Source organism: Tachysurus fulvidraco, chromosome 20 (assembly GCF_022655615.1).
Source record: "Tachysurus fulvidraco isolate hzauxx_2018 chromosome 20, HZAU_PFXX_2.0, whole genome shotgun sequence".
Taxonomy (NCBI): Eukaryota; Metazoa; Chordata; class Actinopteri; order Siluriformes; family Bagridae; genus Tachysurus; species Tachysurus fulvidraco.
This window is the reverse complement of record NC_062537.1, coordinates 20,961,653-20,967,671: the sequence shown is the minus strand read 5'-3', so window position 1 is coordinate 20,967,671 and position 6,019 is coordinate 20,961,653. Positions and strand designations below refer to the sequence as shown.

At 40.4% G+C, this 6,019-nt stretch overlaps 1 protein-coding gene across 2 annotated transcripts in view; it reads right to left on the bottom strand.

Moving 5' to 3' along the window:
• The window catches only part of LOC113634880 (rab GTPase-activating protein 1-like), a 70,664-nt gene that overhangs the window by 25,610 nt on the left and 39,035 nt on the right, over positions 1-6,019 (bottom strand). The window lies entirely within an intron of this gene.

Below are 6,019 nucleotides of genomic sequence, written 5' to 3'. Positions count from 1 at the left end.
GTTTAAATCTAATATATTTTTCTCAAGGTCCTTATTTTAAATGGGTCATAAAAAATATCGATAATTATCGATATCGACCGATATGAAGCAGTGATATCGTGATACGGTTTTCAGTCGTATCGCCCAGCCCTAGTACATCAGCTAGTATTATCATCTCTATGATATCATGAGATCAGTTAACGATATTAAAGCGCACTCTTCTTTACCCGTCGTCCGTTTTAAGTCGTTTTTTTCTTTACTAAACTTAAGTCCTATTCGGACGGGATTAGTTCTACGTGGGGACGTGGGGGGTAAAGTAATTATTACCAGAGCTTCTCAGTGATTTTAGTCCTGTCCGAATGCGCCATCTCGGTAATCATTAAGGACAATGTCAGTAAAGATTACGGCGACTTTTACCTTCTGTAAAAAGGTCCGGAAAAATGACCTCAGGTAATACTGATCCCGTCCGAATAGACCCGCTGTAAATATGTACGGTAAAATTCCGTCATTTCCTGTTCAAAAGTAGTTTTTGGAGCGTTTTGCATGCATGGAGGCGCCATGTTGTCTGTTTGCGCATGTGATAACAGGAAGCGACATCATACGCACATGACGACAAGGAGGTTACTGTGGTGCGTAAAGCGAGTTACCCCTCCCACTTCTGCTAGTGTTACTGAGACGTCTTGTCCCGTGCGAATTGGCCAGTTAATATTACAGACGTCCTGAGGTAAAATTGCATCACTCCACGTCCCCACGTAAAACTAATCCCGCCCGAATAGGGCTTTACACATATATCTGAAACAGACGGCACTGATTATCACGTGTAGAATTTACCTCAGGAGGATTCGATCGTTTGACATTTCTAACAAACCCTCCATATCAGTTAAAAATAAAAAGTACTGCACACAAAGCCGTTACGACCTCGTTAGAAAAAGTCTGGCCTTTAAAAACGAGTCAACGATCTATTTTCGGAGAATCGGCCTTAGCGTTAATGGAGCTGCTGCGATGAGAATCTCGTGCAGCCTCCCAAAACATTTCTAACACGACTTCCAAGGCGGAAGAGATCGAAAGCGAAGGCAAGTCCGAACAGAATGCCAGGAAGATATGAACAAACAAACAAAGAATTAATGGAGGGAGTCGAACAGCAGGATACTTCTTCCTCTATTATTAGCTTCTCTCAAGGGTTCCCAGGAACACTCTTCCTCCTCCTCCTCCACCCCACACCACCCCAACATGCCACGACTTATAAATGACAGTCGATGATAAACAAACAAATAAATAAATAGCAGTTAATCCGTTAAGCTCGATGGTGTGATGAATGTGTGTGTGTGTGTGTGTGTGTGTGTGTGTGTGGGAGGGGGGGGGGGGTGCTGTTAGAGGAAATGAATCAACAGCGAGCTAAAAAGCGGGCCTGAAGTTTTTTTTCCTTCAACGACGGTGTTTCACTCCTCCATTTTTCTCTCATTACAATTTTTTTTATTATTTTAAACAATAAAACGACAAACAAACAAAAATAACTAAATAACTAGCTAACTAACTAAATATATATATATAAATAAATGTTCCTGTGAAGTTTTGCAAATGCAGTGTTTTGATCCACTCTCTCACACTCACACTCACACACACAGTAGATTGAGAGATAAATAAATAAATGGATGGATTTCTAGTATAATTGTGTTAAGTGGTGTTAAGTACAGTCTGAGTAACACTGAACAGAACCGAGTAGACGTGTCTGATTGGGTGTGTTTAACGTGTTTAATGTGGGTGTGTCTGAAGGACGGAGGACGGAGGGAGGCGTATGTGGGAAATGCCGCACTTTTGTCGTCCCGATTGTTCTTCCTGAACGACAACAATGGAGAAAAATGGCTTTCTGTTTTTCTTTGGCCGAGCTGATTATGGAACCTGGGATAGAGAGAGCGAGGGAGGGGGTTAAGGCATGAGATGGAGAGGGAAAAGAAAGAGAGTAAGAAAAGGAAGAGAATAGAATAAAAGAAGAAATAGGATAGAAGAATAATGGGGGGGTGAAAATAGAGAGAGAAGAAGGGGGTATAAAGGAGAGAGATAAGGGAGACAGCAGAGGGAGAGAAGTGAGAGAGGAAAGAGAGCTAGAGATTAAGGTAGGGAAGAAAGGAGCGAGGGATTGAGAAAAGAGAGGAGAGAGACCGACATGCAAGGTGATCTGGTGTTCCCTCAACAACTAAAACTCCCCATGTGTGTGAGAGAGAGAGAGAGGGAGAGAGAGAGAGAGAGAGGGTGAGAGAGAGGGAGGGAGAGAGAGGGAGAGAGAGACAGAGAGAGAGGGAGAGAGAGAAAGACAGAGAGTGAGTGAGTGAGTGAGAGAGAGAGAGGAAGAGAGAGAGAGAGAGAGAGAGAGAGAGAGAGGAAGTCATGGAAAGAGGAGTGTTCTTCCTCCTCTCTGTAATCTATCAGTGTTGGAGGAGACTGGATTAGATGTCATACAGTTAATGGGGTGAGAATATTCCGGTACGCCAGCGAGCCGAGCTCCTTCTTACACTCAGCACTTTACCACCATTATGAACTCGATGACACTGCAGATCACAGGACGAGTTAAATAACGATGCTGCGTCATGGCTAACACACACACACACACACACACACACACACACACACACACACACACACACACACACACAAACACAGATTTCAGGATCACATTTATTTCCTCAGTGCAGATATACCAGAGTATAAATATCATTGACCATTATCTATGCTAAAACATACACAAATGACATCATTACAAAAAAAGAGATACAGTGGAGCAGCAAACACTCTGAATACACACCGCATGTGTTTACACCTTTTTTTGGGGGGGGGGGGGGGTGTTTGCGGGGAAAGCCTACACCCAGAATACACTTTTTGGAGGTAAAAAAAAAAAAGAAAAAAGAAAAATTCAAATAGGGCTGAGATACAAAGTAAATACGGTGATCTACAAATCAGATTTAAAACTAAAGAAACACACACACACACACACACACACACACACACACACACACACACACACAGCTCCAGCCTGAGCCTTAGCGAGGTCCCACGTCCTAATACGGCACGGCAGCATGGGAGAGCGAGAACCTCCCTGGAGACGACTAGCCCTTGACTTTGATTGCAAGAACAGAACAGTTTTCCCACAGGAAAGAAAAAAAAAAAAAACTTTGGCATCAGAGAAAGAACAAAAAACAAAATAGAAGCTTAAGAACGCTGGCATAAAATAACAAAATGACATCAACGCAGAAACCTTTCGCCTAAAGTCCCCCAGCGCCAAGGTCCTGACACGGGACACACTAAAAAGCATCGCCTCCTCGTCCGTTAAGAAGAATTCAGAGAATTGACCTGAAACTAGGAGAAAAAAAAAAAAAGCTAAATTAAGTAATTAGATAAATAAGAATATCGTTAAAGGTGCAATATTTATCTGGTATCGAGGTCCAAAACGTTTTGCCTACGTAAAACTTTTAATTTTCTGGAATGTTACATTTTGTGTGTAAAAACTTATTTAAAAATTGACACAAAAACTTGATTTTATACGATATTATAATAAGCTATTATTATCCGTCAGCCAATCGTCATCCAGACACAAGGTGCTTAATCCAATCATCATCAATAGAATAAAAACAAAAAACGTAACTTATGTAACATCGATATTTTTAATAGAAATCTAGTATCGCAACCATCATCATGGTGAAATGCTCTTAATCTGCTGAACGCTCCGGACAAAGGTTATGGTTACCCCCCCCCTCCCCCCATCGAAATCTCTACAGTTATAAACGATTTACCAATAAGAAAATCCTTATATTTATATATAAAAAGTTATTACAGGGTTTTTCCTACATTGCAAATTTTTTGGCGGATGCCAAAACGATGTTTTGTCCCGCCAAAGCCTTATTTGATCTGTAATTGGGATTTGTGAGCAAAGCAGGCTACTGACGGAGTGACGGGGAGAACGAGCACAACTTTCGCCACGCCCTAACAGCCAGGATTCCCACACAACACGTCCGCTAAAGTCCGATTCGCGACCCGATGACTCCTTTGAGCCGATTCATTATGATGAGCGGTTAAAGCGATCGATCTGCCGTCAGTGTCTGAATCGCCGTACAACAAATCATTACTGCCTAGAAGAACATACACATGTGAAATGAGAAAGTACGTGTGTTTACCCCATTTAGCGTAAGAGTGTTTAGTAAAATGTAGCCTTAATAACCCACAGTATGTACAGGCCTATGACAATGTGTAGTAAATTACCTGTAAAATCATTTAGATTAAAGTTAGACTGGAGTGAGACGAAACTAGATCGAAGCACAAAGCAAGCTGTTGTTAGCTAGCTGCTAATTTTATTACAGTAAAAAAATGACTATTATTTTTAAAATTACACTAAAATTACGCGGTGTGTGGATGCCCATGTCGGTCAGCCACCACCGAAGACCAATTTTGACCCAGGAAAAAGCCTGTACCAGTTATTAGAATCAGAACTGATAAAACGATCTCTAATTGATGTAAAATCACTCGTTCTCTCGGTCTCTAAGCTCTAATTAATGTGATATTAGCCATAAACTACAGTTTAAACGCAGTTTTCTTACCCAAACGATCGATAAAAAAACCCTTCATAATGTCTACAGATAATTAATTATAAATCAGACTCTGGAACATTTTTAGTGAAAGGTTTAGCGTAAAAATTCTCAAAAGCGAATTAATCGGTAGAAACTCTGCAAACCTGTTAAGTTTCAGAGACTTTTATTCATTTCAATCGTTGATTTCTACAATTAAAGTAGAAATTTCTACAAATCGATCTGCTAATTTGTTCAGAAAAAAGGTCGACGTGAGTAAACGATCTACAGATCTGACCGATTAACATTTTGAATAGAAATATGAAATAATTTCGTCTGTATTCGAGGTGTTTTTACTTTTCAGTCGTTCCTGCGGTAAAAATGTTAGAAATTATTTAAGGTTTTCTTTTTAATTTAAAAGACGATAAAAACACCGTGATCGGATTATATTATACATCACTGGCATCGCGATAGTAGCTAATAACTCGTTTTTATAATGTTTTATAAATCAGTTTGGAGGCAGTTGATTTTACAATTTGTTCCTGAAGCTTTCAAATTTTAAAATGGTAACATTTAAATGTGGGGTCTCCGATTTTTGAGAAATGCTTCAGAAAACTGAGTCAGCCCGATAATAAACAAAAACAAAACAAACGTGTAGCCAATGAGCAGAAAGGGGCGTGTCTTGTCGATATGGGCAGAGAGAGTGTTCAGTGCGCGCGTGTGACGTTAGCAGAAAGCGGTTTTAACATCAACATGGAGGATAAAAACAAAGAAAGAAAGAGAAGAAAGACTTACGATAAGGACAAGAAGTAGGACGTGTTAATATAGGATCAGCTTTCCAGCGCTGGAGAGAACTGAAGGAGCAGGAAGTTGGCCACATATTCACAGGTTGGAGTTTCCCGAGTCAATAACTCCTGAGCTAAACGCTGTTACTACACAAATAACACCTCTTTTCTATCGTAGTGATGTAGAGAGGCAGCTACAACCGCGTTTTGTGTAGTAACAGCGTTTAGCTCAGGAGTTATCGACTCGGGAAACTCCGACCTGTGAATATGTGGCCGACTTTACTTAAGACGCCGAGGCGCTTTTTTCCTTCTCGATAGGTGAGTAACGTTGGTGTTGCTTTGTTACACAGAACTAATATATGCCTTTGTCCTTTACATCATTATGCTTGTGTGGCATTTTTGCTTGTTTGTTTATCTACAATCGTATTGTTCTTCCCTTCAACTATGATAAAGACACGTTTCTTTCTGTTAGTCACCTGGGTTACGTATGTGTGTGTGGGCGGAGCTATCGATACAGGGGTGGGACCCGTTTGGGTTAGGGGGCGTGTTTGTTTTGGTGATTTTATGTCGACATTGGCTTTCAAAAATCGGAGATCCCACCTTTAATCTTACATTTTTAAAATTTTTTATTTATTTCGATTTTCAGAGTTTTTTGTACGTGCAAAATAAAGGTACCAGACGATTTAGTTACCTTGATAAATA